This window comes from Ceratotherium simum, chromosome 11 (assembly GCF_057802395.1).
Source record: "Ceratotherium simum simum isolate JZ-2026a chromosome 11, ASM5780239v1, whole genome shotgun sequence".
Taxonomy (NCBI): Eukaryota; Metazoa; Chordata; class Mammalia; order Perissodactyla; family Rhinocerotidae; genus Ceratotherium; species Ceratotherium simum.
This window is the reverse complement of record NC_141910.1, coordinates 23924698-23940432: the sequence shown is the minus strand read 5'-3', so window position 1 is coordinate 23940432 and position 15735 is coordinate 23924698. Positions and strand designations below refer to the sequence as shown.

The 15735-nt window shown below is 36.9% G+C and overlaps 1 non-coding gene across 1 annotated transcript; it reads left to right on the top strand.

Annotated features, from left to right (window-relative positions):
- The first annotated feature begins 15494 nt into the window (after positions 1-15494).
- Positions 15495-15598, top strand: LOC147915955 (U6 spliceosomal RNA). Its single transcript, XR_015553704.1, has one exon. It is a non-coding gene; the product is annotated as a U6 spliceosomal RNA (small nuclear RNA).
- The last annotated feature ends 137 nt before the right edge of the window (positions 15599-15735 follow it).

Below are 15735 nucleotides of genomic sequence, written 5' to 3'. Positions count from 1 at the left end.
CTTCACCCCAGGGTTTGCAGGTTCAGATCCCAGGCGTGCACGGACACAAGGTTTGTCAAGCCATGCTGTGGCGGCGTCCCATACAAAGTAGAGGAAGATGGGCACGGATGTTAGCCCAGGGCCAGTCTTCCTCAGCAAAAAGATGAGGATTGGCATCGGATGTTAGCTCAGGGCTAATCGTCCTCACAACAACAACGACAAAAAGGGTAAATGTAGGGTTACCATTTGTCCACCAATTTATCCTAACAGGTCTGTCATTTTCTATTTAGTCTCTTCTTGTGTTTACCCACATGCACAGGGCAGTATTATTATCTGCTTTTTCTACAGGTGGAGAAACAGAGACCCAGAGATGGCAACTTGTCTAAAAGCAACAGAAAAGAATGATCTGAGCAATGTGCTCTTGAAGACAGTATTGCTGTGTTAAACGAGGTAATACATACATGTAAAGCACCTAGAATAGTGCCTGACATGTAGTAAGTGCTCAAAAGATGTTAGGTATTATTATTAGACCACAGGAAAGACTTTTAGAAATAACTATATTGTGCTCATTCCTATTTTTGGCCTTGGCTCATGTTGTTCCCCCACCTAGATTGCTCTCCTTTTGTTTTGCTGCCTATTGAAACTTTCCCCTTGCTTCAAGTCCCTGCTCAAATCTTACCCCCTCCATGAATCCGCTCATGTCTCTCTTCTCTGAATTGTGTTGTACTCATGACATTGGCACAGTTTAGCAGTCAGATGTTCTCATTGCTTTTTTGTTGTTGTTGGTCTTGATTCCCCAGCTAACTCTTATGCTCTATTAGTAATATTATATATATATATAATATTTATATATATATTATATACATATAAAAATATCTGAAATAAACAAGGCAGTGTTCCCATTTGTCAACTTTGAGTGGTGGGTACAGCTGTTGGTTGTTTTAGACTGTGTGCTTGTCTGTGGTTAATCTAGTTTCCCAAAATAAAAAAAAATTTAAACCAACCAGAAGCTATTGACCATTAAAATTATGAGAATTTCAAAAAAATATTGAGAAAGTAAAGCTTCAGCGAGAAATGTAGGCAACTGTCAGAATTTTTCTACATCAGATGCAAATACTTGAGGGGATCTCTAAAGTGTATATGTTCGTTTCTAACCATAAGTAGTCATATAATAATGTGAGTGTATGTAGTCATATACTCAGGGTAAGTAATGGAACTGAATATTTGTTAAATGACATCCAGCTTTGTCCGAGTGTTACAACCTCTCTGACAGTGGTTCTGGAGTGGGGCCTAGAGTTGGCACTTTTTCTAAGGTCACCAGGTGACTCTATCTTGCAGATGGGTTGAGAACCATACTGCTAAGTGACGTGATCGTCTTTAAATGACTAACACTGTAAACCTCAGCCAGAAATGTGTTCAAGAGCTTTTAAAAAATATCAGGAAAGCATAAATTCTGACACCAGAGTGTTGCCATAGGTGGCGCTAAAAGTGCAAGGAAACCATAGTTTAAATGAAATCGTGCATAGCCTTCCTTACCAAGTGTGCATATGCATGTTATTTGTAGAAGGAAACAGAGTATTAGGAAAAGAACTGATAAGAGAAATTATAGCTAAAATACATAAGGAATCCTAGAAGGCAAATGAGAAAAAGGGAGAAAGCAGAAAAAGAACAAGGAACACCACTTATAAGATGAAGTTTAAATTTGATGCCCTTCTTCAATGCCAGAATTGCTTATTTCCATAGCTATGCTGTTATACACAGTCATCCCTCAGTTTCTGTGGGGGATTGGTTCCAGGACCCCCTCAGATACCAAAATCCACAGATGCTCAAGTCCCTTGTATAAAATGAAGGAGAGTTTGCATATACCCTACACACATCCTCCCATATACTTTAAATCATCTCTAGATTCCTTACAATACCTAACACAATGTAAATGTTATGTAAATAGTTGTTATACTGTATTGTTTAGGGAATAATGACAAGGAAAAAAAGTCTGTACATATTCAGTACAGATGCAACCATCTAAGGCCTTTCGATCCGTAGTTGCTTGAATCCACAGGTGCAGAATCCGTGGATACAGAGGGCTAACTGTATTTATTCTGTAGGTTCTGTAAGCATTTAGAAGTCTCTAATAGTTCTGAAAAATTGAGAGGGGGAAAAATGTTTAAATACTCTGAAGAAATCAAAATAAGTGGTGTGAGGCAAATTAACGCAAATTTTAAAATATAGAACGATGAAATGTTTCTTTTAGTAAATATTTTTGACTTAGCAAAACTACATTTTCTAAATGAATAACTTAAGATCCAAATTATGTAGCTTGCTAAACCTTGTGCACTGTCCTCACTGCAGTTATCTGAAGACCTGCCACCCTGTTCCCCTTATCCAACTAGGGCAGAGACACAGAGACACAGAAAAACGTTGGACAGATTTACACCAATATGTTAATAGAGGTTATTTCAGGGACTGGGCAGGAGAGGTAGAATTATAGATGCTCTTTTTTGTCATTTTTGCTTGCCTGTGTTTTCTTTTAAATTATTATTAAATATTTCAAGTAGACAGAAAAGTACAGAGGATAATACAACAAACATCCAAGTACCCACCACCCAGCATTTTGACATAATAGCATTATATATTTTTTGTAAGAAATTAAACATTCCAAATATCCCCACCCTGTTACAGACAATCCTGCTTCCAACTCTTCCTTTCCCAGAAGGAAACACTTCCCTGAATTTAATGTTTATTATGCCCATGCATGTTGTTATACTTTTATTACATATTTTATGTATCCACAACATAATATACTATTTAAACTTTATATGACTTCCTACTGTACGTATCCTTATGCGATATTTTTAGACTCTGAATTATGTTTTTGCAATTTATACATTTTGAGACAGATAGCTTGAGTTTATTTATTTTAGCTACTCTATGATAATCTATTCTATGAATCGACCAAAATGTATTTATCCGTTTCCTGTCAATGGACATTGGGGTTATTTTCAGTTTTTTTCTTAATACTGCAATAAAAACTTTTGATCATTATCTTTGTGCATATGTAAGTTGAAGGTATGCACATTGTCAACTTGACTAAACATTTCCAAACTTTTCTCCAGAGTTGTTATACCAGCTTATACTCCTACCAGCAGTATATGCGAGTCCCTGTCGTTCTGCTTCCTCACCAACAATTAGGGTTTTATCAGTCAGGATTACTAAATTGTACTGCAATAACTAACAACCACAGAATCTCAGTGGCTTAATTCAGAGGTTTATTTGTTGCTCATGCTGCAAGTGCAGTGCGGGTCAACAGTGAAGGTCTGTTCATCGTAGTCACTCAGGAACCCAGGCTGATGGAGGCTCCATCCTGACACATGCTTCTATGAGGCAGGGAAAAAGGACTAAATGTTCATACTATGGCTCTTAAGGTTTCTGCACAGAAGTGACACGCATCACTTCTGCTTACATTTAATTGGCCGAAACAAGTCATGACCACATCTAACTTCAAAGAGTTCCCATTGCTACCTGTAAGGTCTGAGTGTTTGTGAATGGTTACCACGGAACTGATAGACTTCAATTTTTAGTAGTCCAGTGAGTACGAAATGGTGTCTCATTATTTTTATTTATATGCCCCCGATTATTACTGAGGTCAAGCATATATTCATATGTTTATTGGCCGTTTGTGTTTCCTCTTTTGAAAATTGCCTGTTTATATCCTTTGCCAATTTTTCTATTGAGTTTTTTAAAATTGATTTTGTAGGATTTCTTTATACTCTAGGTACTATCCTTTATTGGTTGTATGCACTGTAAATATCTTCTTCCAGTCTGTTGCATTTCTTTCCACTTTGTTTAGGTGACTTTATTTTAGGAAGTGAATTTTAATGTAGTCATATTTGTCAATTTTTTCCTTCATAGTTAATACTTTCTGCATCTTGTTTAAGAAATCCTTTTCTATCCTGATATTTACACCAACATTTACTTTCAGATGTTTTAAAGTATGCCTTTTCACATTTAGATCTTTAATCCATCTGGTATTGACTTTGAGTATGGTATGAAGTGGAGATCTGATTCTTATTTTTTTCCATTTAAATATAAAATGATTCCAGCTCCATACATTCTTTCTGCACTGATTTATAATGCTACCTATCATATATCATGTTTCTGTGTATGTGTAAGCTTTTCTGGGATCCTCATTTTGTTCCATTGGTCTCTTTGTCTAGTCCTGTGCTAGAACTACATTGTTTTAATTACTATAGCTTTATAAAGGCCTTTATATCTGGTTGAGTAAGTCTAACCACCTTGTTCTATTTTTGTTATTGCTGTTGTTTTTTAATAGTTTACATGGTTTAAAAATTAAAGACTATAAAAAGATTGTATGTCAGGGAAACAGAAACCATACTAGGTGTTTCAATAGAGGGGTGTTAATATAAGGAATTGATTAAACAGGCATTGGAGAATTTAAAAAGTAAAAGAATACATCAAAGGGCCGACCCCGTGGCTTAGCGGTTAAGTGTGCGCGCTCCGCTACTGGCGGCCGGGGTTCGGAACCCGGGCGCGCACCAACGCACCGCTTCTCCGGCCATGCTGAGGCCGCGTCCCACATACAGCAACTAGAAGGATGTGCAACTGTGACGTACAACTACGTGCTGGGGCTTTGGGGAGAAAAAGGAGGAGGATTGGCAATAGATGTTAGCTCAGAGCCAGTCTTCCTCAGCAAAAAGAGGAGGATTGGCATGGATGTTAGCTCAGGGCTGATCCTCCTCACAAAAAAAAAAAAAAAAAGACATCGATGTAATACAGTAATTGCAGGTATCTGCCACTACCCCCTGGGCTGAGGGAACAAAGTGAAGAAGTTATACTTGTTAGAACCTAAAAGCTAGTGGAGGGGCCTTGCAGAGTGGAACCGCCGCCCGTGAGGAAGTGCACTGCCAGGTTGGTGTCGCTGCCTCTGGGGCTTAGAGGAAGAGCCTGTAGAGCTGGGACCCAGACCTCTCAGAAAGGGGTACCACCTAGTTGGTGCTGGTCTCTCTGAGGGAATGTGATAAGGCTGTTCTGGGAATGCCAATAAAAGCTGGAGACTAGAACCAACTGCTGCTGCCAGAGTGAAGATCCCTTGCTGGGGTGACGTTGGCAGAAATAGCAAATAGACAGGAGCATGTCCCTTCTCTCCCGCTACCCTTCAGTCTCCTACTCATACCCCCTAAAAAGAGCCAACTGGCAAAGGAGAAGTGTAGTGTCCCAGCCCTGGCATCACAAAGCAAAACACAGGTTGGTGAACTGGAGCTGAGAGGTAATCGCTTCGTAACTGGCGGGGACAGAGTAAAAAGTCTCCCTTTCGTCTTTATTTCTCAAATGCCTCGTTCCCAACCCATCCCCACCCCACTGTCCTTATTTTCTTATGTATCCTTCTAACGCTTCTTTATGGATACACAATCAAATATAAATATAGTTTTTCTCTTTTAACACAAAAGCTAACATGTAATGTACACTGTTTTGCACCTTGCATTTTAGCATGATGCATATTGGAAATCTTTCCATAAGAATTCATAGAGAGCTTCTTCATTCTTTTTAACAATTACGTAACATCCCATTGAATGCATGTACCATAATTTATTTAATCAGCCCCCCATCGATGTACATTTGGATGGTTTCCAACCTTATGTTACAAATAATATGCAATGAATAACTATAATACACACATCATTTTGTTCATATACAAGTACATCTGCAGGATAAATTCCACAAAGTGGAATTCTTGGGTCAAAGGTTTGTTACTTTGATATTGTCCAATTATCCTTCATAGTATTTCTAACAATTTCACCACTAATGCATTAAAGCGCTTGTTTCCACATAGCCTCGCAGGCTATTGTGTTTGAGCCATTTTTGGGTTTGCGTTTAGCATTACCTTAAACCAGAATTTAGTTGGTAATAAATTTAGCATCTCAAACTAGTGGAGGAAAGAATTCTATTCAATACACCTCACAGAGCATTGTCAAACTTTTGGATTTTTGATGATCTAATGGGTAAAAAATGATATCACAGTATAATTTTGACTTACATTTCTTTCATTTTAAATGAGTTGAGCATCTTTCATACATTTAAGAGACATTTCTTCTTTTTTAATGACTGTGTTCATATCTTTTGTCCATTTTTATATTGGATTTTAGTGTTTTCTTATCAATTTCAGAGCTCTTTATGTAATAGGGATACTAGCTTTTTGCCTGATATGAATAGCAAATAATTTTCCTGCTTATCATTTGTATTTTACTTGGTGAATGGTGTCTTTTGGCGATTCAGAGAGTTTCTATGTTTAGCTACTCAAATTTACCAATTTAATCTTTTATGACTTTAGATTTTGAGTCACATTTAGAAAGGCCTTTCACATTTAAAGGCTATAAAGAAATTCTCTCCTGTTTTGTTCTAGAACTCACATGACTTTATTTTTCCCATTTAAGTATTTGATTCATTTGAAAGTTTTCACAGTATAATGTGTGAAGTATGCATCCAACTTTATTTTTCGTTCAGATGGCTACCCAGTTATCCATGGTGTCAATAAACACACATATTGAGTGGAATTCTTTCCTCCACTAGTTTGAGACGCTAAATTTATTACATACTAAAATTTCTGGTTTAAGGTAATGCTAAATGCAAACCCAAAAATGGCTCAAACACAATAGAAGTTTACCTTTCATTTGAATAAAATCCAAACAGTTATTCCTCATTGGCAGGTAGCTTCCTTAATTGGTAATTCCAGGACCCAGGCTCTTATCCTCTTCTAGTTCCACCCTCTTCAAAACGTGGCTTCCAAGTAGCCATGCTTATCATCTCAAATCAGAGGACAGGGAAAGAGTAGAGGATGACTTGTGAAACACTTTTATGGGACAGGCCTATAGTGGCACACATCACTTTTGCTTACATTCAGTTGCTTTGAACTCAATCACATGGCCACACCTATTTCTCCATTTATGGAACGTTTTCATTTCTAATTAATAGTCCCTATTTCTTTCTCTCTTGCTTAATCAATCTTTGTCAGAGGTTAATGTATTTTATTAGATTTTTTTTTAAAAAACAGCTTTAAAAAAAAATCCCATTGATGAAAAGATTTAAAATTATGACTTATTCCCTCCCACATTCACTCCCCATCCCCTACAAACCAAAATATTTGGAGATCGATACTGACTCTTACGAAATGCATGAGGCTAGTTACAGGCCACTTTTGCTGACATGAAAAAAATTTTTTTCTCCTTCCTAACTCATGAAATTTCCTTAAATTTAGCCCAGAGGGCATTGTTTTTAATAGCCCTGCTGGCAAAACTATATAGTAGTTAGTTTGTAAATACATATATTGTCACACACTTGCAAACCAAGCTGTTTACAAAAGATACTTGTCAAAGCTCAGCTAACCAACAAGCTGACAGACTATTTCTCCTTTTTTTTTATTCAGAGAAATCGTTTATATTGCAAAATCCTTTAACATTCCACAAACTTGTGTAATATATGACATTGTGAAACCCATACTGCCTACATAAAACTGTGCATTGCACAGACAGAAGTCAGAGGGCCTGGACAGAGGTAAATTTAACCTTGATTGACTATCTCCTGTGATACTTAATACTACAGCAATAAAACCTTTATTACAGACTAATCACCAGTGTGGACTAGTCATTTCCTGTTAAACTACAATTCTATTTATAGTATCTTTGTTTCTATTTCATTGATATTTGCTTTTTACTTGAACATATACAAAAGTAGCCTTTGTTCATAAATAGGCTAATTCAATATTATAAAGTTGTTAATTTTCCCTAAATAATATACAACTTTAATGTGATCCCAATAAAGATACCAATTTTTTTTTTTTGTGGAACTAGATGAGTTGATTATAAAGTTTATATGGAAAAAGAAATATGCAAGAAGAGCTAGGAAAATCTTGAAAAAGAAATGCAGTTTGGTCTGCAGGGATGGACTATCCCTACTGATATGAGAGCATACTATAAGGTGTCTGTAATTAAAACTGTGTGTAGATCATTAGAACATAATAGAAAGCCCAGAAATAGACTCGAGAAAATAAAAAAATTTAGTATATGGCAGAGGTGGCATCTCAAACCCACTGGGAGAGATGGACTTTTTAATAAATAGCATCGGGACAGCTGAATATTTTGAAAAAGATAGATTTGGATTATAGCTGACTCCATATACTAGGATAAAATCCCAATGGATCAGAGAGCTATTGGTAAAGAATTAAATCATACAGGTACTAGAAGGAAATATGGATGAATTCCTCTATAATCTGGGAGTGGGAGAAGCAATAAAAGAAAAGACTGATGATCTTAGTCACTTAAAGAAACTTCTTCATGGCAAAAAATATATAAAACAAAATAAAAAACAAAGTCAGGAGAGATGAAAACCTGGAGAAAATATTGAAAGTTGTATTACATAGGGCTAATCTCACTTGAAAAATTAAGACAAAAAAGACAAAAAGTTATTATGAAAAAGAACAAGAGATGTGAATAGACAGTTCACAGAAAAAGATACATGAATGGCTTTCAAACAAACAAATGAGAAGATGCTAAACATATTCATTATAAGAGAAATGAAAATTAAAACCACACCGAAGAACCAATTCTTGCTTATCAAAATGACAAAAATCCAAAAGAATAAAATGGTCTACCTCAAGGAGGAGAATTTGGCAATATCTAGCAAATATACATAAATGTTGATCCTTTGATCCAGCAATGCCTCTTCTAGGAAATTACTATGAAGGTGCAACTTGACAAATATAAAACAATACAAACCTAAGATTACTCATTGTAGCATTATTTTACACAATAGCAGTAAGGTGGAAACAACTCAAATGTCCATCAGCAGGAAACTGGTTGAATAATAGGACACCAGCACATTGGAGTACTGAACAGCCATTAAAAAGAACAAGGGCAAAGACTATTTCTTTGAATTGATATGGATATATTGTTAAGCAAAGAAGCAAGAAATATATAGAGCAAGATTCTTCTGTTCAAGAAAGAAATAGAATCAAGAATCTAATAGATTCTATTTTTAACAATATATTCACTATTTTACTTAACAATATATCCATATTAGTTCAACAACAAATACATTTATTGTTAACTTTGGAAAAAGAAACAGAAGAGATGACCCCTCCCAAAAAATGAAACTGGTTATCTGTGGGGAGCGGGAATGAGGCAGAGGGGATAGGGTTGGAGAAGCTAGGCTTCTCTGAACATAACTCTTTACGTAGTTTGGATTTTAAAAACTTTTTATTTTGAAATCATTATACATTCACTGAGTACTATAACCTTGCCAAGCTGGCACATAAAATGATCAGAGAAGGGATAAATAGGAAGCATGAGAGTCAAGAGATGTTTAGGAAGTAAAATCAACCAGACTTGGAAGTTGACTTAGGAAATGGAGTGGAGGAGGCATGGAAAAGTTGAGGATAATATCAAGTTTCTTTCTTGGAAGAGCCACTGGCTGGAATGAGGAATAGAAACAGAAAAGCAGACTTGGAGTGGGGTGTCCGGTAGCTCACTGTCATTCACACCAAAACAAAACATGCCAGTGGAGAGCCCCACCCATGTGCACAGAGTTCTAGACAGGCTTCCTCTTGCCTAATTCTTAAATATGACTAACAGCCAAGGAACATTGAAGAGAAACAACTCCACGGAGAAAGACCAAGATAAACAAACAGAAAAATGACCCGAGAGGAAAAAGCTAATTCAGGTAACAAAAGAAAATATGAAAAAATAATAACTTTAATAAGTGTCCTCAGAAAAATTCAAGATTTGCATCCATAAAATAAATACAACACAAGAAAAAAAAGCAAGAAGGAACTCCTTTATATGCTGAAATAAAAAATGCAATAATAAATCAAATTAATGAAATAGCTGAGAATGTAGGGGGAACAATCATGATTAGGACCTTTTGATCATTCACATAGAAGCTCAACCCAGGATAGTCAACATCCAACTAATAGGAGCTCCAGAAAAAGACAATCAGAAGGGAAGAAATTATCAATGAAATAATTCAAGAAAAATCCTAGAACCAAGAAACACAGACTTCTCCATTGAAAGGGCCCACCAAATGCTCAGCACATTGAACGGGGGGAAAAACCAATCAAGGGTGTCCAGAAACAAAATTTCAGGCCAATGAAAAGTTTAGGGAAGAGCTAAGTGAAAACACTTGGGAATACATATTTGCCATCTATCTGCTCTGCTCTCTTGAGAAATAGATTTGGACACATGATAACATCATAAGTAAGGAGCTGTGGCTTGTAATGGATAAGTGGATAAAATATAGAAAAGGACATGTCAACACTGCATGTACTCCTGATATTATTATAGCATCAATACTGAGGCTGATGGTCATTTAGGCCCATTGGATTTGAAGGAATGGTTTCCATCTGATATGAAAATATCATTTCGGTTATGGGTATGTTTATACAGCATGCTCAGGATGAAGATATACCGTGGGGTATACAGTTAGCAGCTGTGTGTACACTCTTTATGACTTGAGTCCCAACAATCCAGCAGAAATATCGAAGATACTAGAAGCCTGGAGGAAAGAGACCTCTAATAGTGCACCATTTGCAGTTGTCAGCTACCTAGAAAAAGTCAATTCATTGTGCGCAGAAGAACTCAACTAAACCACTGAGTTACTGTGTCTAGAAAAGTGCCTTTACAGATTTTGAGTATAAATATATTACTGAGCTTTCACAACACAAACTAAGGTTTAAAAAGGAAAGAAATAGATAAAATGACAAGAGATTCTCCCCCTTGTTTGGGAAGGAGACAGGAGAAACGGCAATTGCATAGTTGTTTTTCCCTAACACTTCAGGGAAAATACTTTTTCACTTTAAGCTAAAATGATCATATGACATATGTATTGTATGACTGTGTCTTTGTCAAACAACAAGAACTTGAACTTAACCTTTTTTTGCTGCAGAAAGTGTCCTTTTAGTGATTTTTAAAAATTGAGTGGCATTTTATAATGAACTTAACAATATAAAATTACGATTTGTTTCCTGAGCTATTTTTGTACTTTGCCCTCAAATGACTGACTAGGAAAAAATGAATTGGCTAAAAAAGGAACTAGAAGAATCTTCTACTATCTTAGCTAGAAATGGGCTTCAAAAGTTTTTCTCACAGTATAGTGCGCAATTGTTCAGAGTAAAGCACAGAGCCCTTAGCAGAAACTCCCTGTAATGCATTTTATTCATATCTCTAAATTTCCTTATATATCTGGAAAAGGACAACTGAAGAGTAGAAGTTCAATTGCAGGATTTTGTATCAACAACATGTATATAGGAGATTCAGAGAAGACCATAGGCAGATCTCTGTGTGTGCTGTGTATATATGGACAGTGCTGTAACGTGTTTCACATTTAATGATATTCTACTTTTGGAATTTTAGTAAGTGTATATAGAAAATGGGTTTAATAACTCACCATGGTTCTGATTTGTCTTATATCCATCATTTCTTAAAACTCTTCTATGTGTTTTCTTTTTTTTTTTTTTTCAAAGATTTTATTTATTTATCTTTTTCCCCACCAAAGCCCCAGTAGATAGTTGTATGTCATAGCTGCACATCCTTCCAGTTGCTGCATGTGGGATGCGGCCTCAGCATGGCCGGAGAAGCGGTGCGTCGGTGCGCACCCGGGATCCGAACCCGGGCCGCCAGCAGCGGAGCGCGCGCACTTAACCGCTAAGCCACGGGGCCGGCCCTCTTCTATGTGTTTTCTATAATAAAAGATAAAAGTGAGTGATGACAAAAACAAAAAACAAAAAAACCCAAGATATGTCATTGTAAAATTCACAATACCAGGGATAAAGGGAAGATTCTAGAAACTTCCACAGAGGAAAAAAATCAAACCTTATTCAAAGTATAAGAAATTGAAATGACATTGTAGTCTCAAGAGCAACACTGGAAGGTAGAGGGCAATGGAGCAATGCAAAGACAGTAGAAAATGTGTTGAACCTAGACTTCTGTACCCAGTTAAACCATCAAGAGTGAGAGCAGAGTGAAGAGATCTCTAGTCAGTCAGTGACTCGGAAAGCTTACCTCCCACACCTACTTTCTCAGGAAGTTATGTGTGGATGTAATACACCAATAAAGGAAAAGGAAGGTGTGGTTACCCAAAAAACAAGGGATGTGACAGAGGAGAGACATGAAGTGAATCTTCTTTTAGTTATGCACTGATACCAGAGAAAGGACAGTATAATTACAGAAAAGTCTTTGGCTCTTCAGTGAACAATATGTACACAATCATAATAATGTAAACAGTGGGGCTTTTTTTGGTTTTCAACTTTTAGAATCAATGTATGTGGGAAGGAATCAAGGGTTGTCCTTATAATCTCTTTGTTCATCTCATCACCCTTCTTTCCCACTCCCTTCAAACGAGACCTTGGTCTCTGCTGGGCCACACAGTGGTGATCAGATGAAGATATGAATACATCTCAGTGGATGCTGAGGTTGGGAAGAAGGCCAATGACTAGACAAATGAATTACATGTCAAGGGAAACCAGCACTAGGATCTTTGTGAATCAAAGGGATGAGGGGACTCTGAGTGAAGGCTTGAATTGGTTATAATCGGATTCAGAAAAATCAAATACCTGAATGTTGTGAAGTAAATTCATGAACACACTATATATAATGTATATTCTTTTAACTTTCCTGTACATTTGAAAATAGAGATATTTAAATAAATCTTTAAAGATTACTCAATTGAATCAAGAAGGTTCATGTGGAAAATAATGTTGGCTGCTTACCCAGCAGCCATTTCCTACCTTCTTTGCTAATAGAATTCCAATTTTGTTCAGGTATTAAGTGGTCAAATGCTTTTAAGGGAAGCTGGCCCTTCACTAGCCCCAGAAGATGAATTTTAATTAGTCTAAGCTAGTAATGGTGATTCAGCTTCCTTCCAGTGATTCACTTAAGAGTGGGCATGTGATTACAGACGAGAGGCGAGGGAAAGTCTGTTGTAGGGCTTCTGGGAAATTTTCCCAGAGGTTTAAAATAGGCATGAGTAAGGGATACACTCTTCTTCCCCTTCAAGCCTTTGGGCATTGTAATGTCAGAACATTATGCTTGGAGCTGCTGAAACCAGATTGTAATCATGAGAAGAACCAAGAGAGGAGGACAAAGCTGCTACTGAGAAATGGAAGAGGGGAGCAAGTTACTGAAAGTCTTGGGCTGGTGAATTAACCCTTTGGCTAAATTACCTGAGAAGATTTGTATGAGAAAATGCATTTTTCTTATTGTTTCAGCGTTGAGTTGGATTTTCTGTTACTTGCAAGCAAATACATCCTAACAGATCCAAAAGAGTTCTAGTGAATTCTGGCCAATGCTAGTAAATATATTTTTAAAAAGTGATTTCCGAAACCAACTGATTTTGTCTTTTTAAAAAACAATTTATTTTGAAACAATTTCAAACTTACAGAGAAGTTGCAAGAATAGTACAAAGAATTCCAATATATACTCAGTGACCACATTGAGGTTTATGAATTGTCCCAGTTCTGCCTTTTATATTACCTGTAAAGGATCCAATCTAGGATTATGCCTTGCACCTAGCTGTCATGTCTCTCCAGTGTGTTTCAATCTGGGACAGTTTCTGGGTCTTCAAGTTTCATGCGCTTGACATTTTTTGTGTGTGTGTGTGAAGCAGATTACCCCTGAGCTAACCTCTGTTGCCAATCCTCCTCTTTTAGCTGAAGAAGATTGGCCCTAAGCTAACATCTGTGCCCATATTCCTCTATTTTATGTGGGATACCTGCCACAGCATGGCTTGATAAGCGGTGCGTAGGTCCTTGCCCAGGATCCGAACTTGCAAACCCCGGGCCACCGAAGTGGAGTGTATGAACTTTATCACTACACCACCGGGCTGGCCCCCCCTTGACATTTTGAAGTCATTTTGTAGAATGTTCTTCAATTTGTATTTGTCCACTGAATGCTTATATCCTATTGAGTGGCATACAATGTCAATTTGTACATTGTTGGTAGTGTTAAATTTGATCACTTGAATAAGATGATTTCTTCTAATTTTCTCCATTGTGAAGTTACTTTTCATCTTTGTAATTAATAAGTATTTTATGTGGAGATACTTTGAAACTATACAAATATCTAGATCCTCATCTGATTTTTACCTACTCATATTAGCATCCATTGATCATTCTTTCTTGAATCAATTATTACTATAATTGCCAAATGGTGTTTTTTCTAATTCTATCCTACTGTAAGAAAAAGCTGTCTCTTCTCATATTTTATTCATTTGTTTATATCATAGATTCTATTTAATTCAATGAGTTTTAATGTGTAAATATCATTTTTTTTTTTGGTGAGGAAGATTGGCCCTGAGCTAACATCTGTTGCCAATTCTCCTCTTTTTGCTTGAGGAAGATTGTGCCACATCTGTGCCCATCTTCCTCTATTTTGTATGTGGGATGCCTCCACAGCATGGCTTGATGCGTGGTGTAGGTCCATGCCTGGGATCCAAACCCACGAACCCCGGGCCGCTGAAGTAGAGCGTGCCGAACTTAATCTCTACACCACTGGGCCTGCCCCTAAATATAATTATTTTGATGCTCAAATTCTCCCAGACCTAGCTAGTGGGAACCCCTTCAAGTGGGATCCTATGTCCTCTTGACATGTCCCCATCATTTTTGGGGGGAGGCACTTCCGTATTTCCTGGCACAACAAGATGTTCCAAGCCCAATTTGTATTTTCACTGCTTCCCTCTGGAATCAGCTATTTATTCAAGGAACACGGGTTCCTTTTAGAGAAGAGTGGTGTTTAGAAACCAACATCTGGATCCTAGATATGCTCATTTCTACTGGAATGTTTGTGTTTCCAGACCTACTCTATGGCCAGGGCTAGGAAGTATAAGTATATACCTTTACTTCTATATTTATAACTACCACCTATATTGTAAACTATTAAGTCACATTGATAATTACAAATCCAGTCCAATACTGCAGGATTCATTCTTTCTCCCTTTTTGTTTTTGTATCTTCCTTCTCAGTCAGTGAGAAATCTGCTACCATTATCTGAAATATATTTACTTATTTGTTGAATCTCCTGTATGAGCCAATCTCCCGACCCCACCAAGCTGCCCCTGCCACCCTCTCCAATGCTGTCCTCACAATGGGTTGCCATTACCTGCTGCCATTGAGTTATCCCTGCTGCCTGCTCTGATACCATCCTTATATGGGCCACCATTATGTGCTCACTCATGAAATCAATCGATTCTGAAAATAAATAGCATGGGACCCTTTTTTTGCCCAATAGACAGATACCATGTAAAATCAAGAAATTACTCAAGTTTATTTAACTTTTTAATATTTGAATGGTGGTATTAAAAAAATTATCCAGTCTAGAAACACTATTTGCTATAAAAATAGATTTAAAATATCTTCAACATGTACTAAGAGGAGTGAATAACAGAAACATTTTGCCATGCAAAAATTTAAAAAATCCAGATACAAAGAGATTTTTACATACTGTGTTTTACATACTGTGCTCGCTTTGGCAGCACATATACTAAAATTGGAACTATACAGAGAAGATTAGCATGACCCCTGTGCAAGGATGACACACATTATGAAGCATTCCATATTTGTTTGCTATATATATATTTTACCACAATTTTAAAAAATAGTAAAATAGTAGGAGTATATACTGTATCATTCCAATTACATGAAATTCTAGAATAGGCAAAACTGTAGCTATAGTGACAAAAAGCAGATCAGCAGTTGCC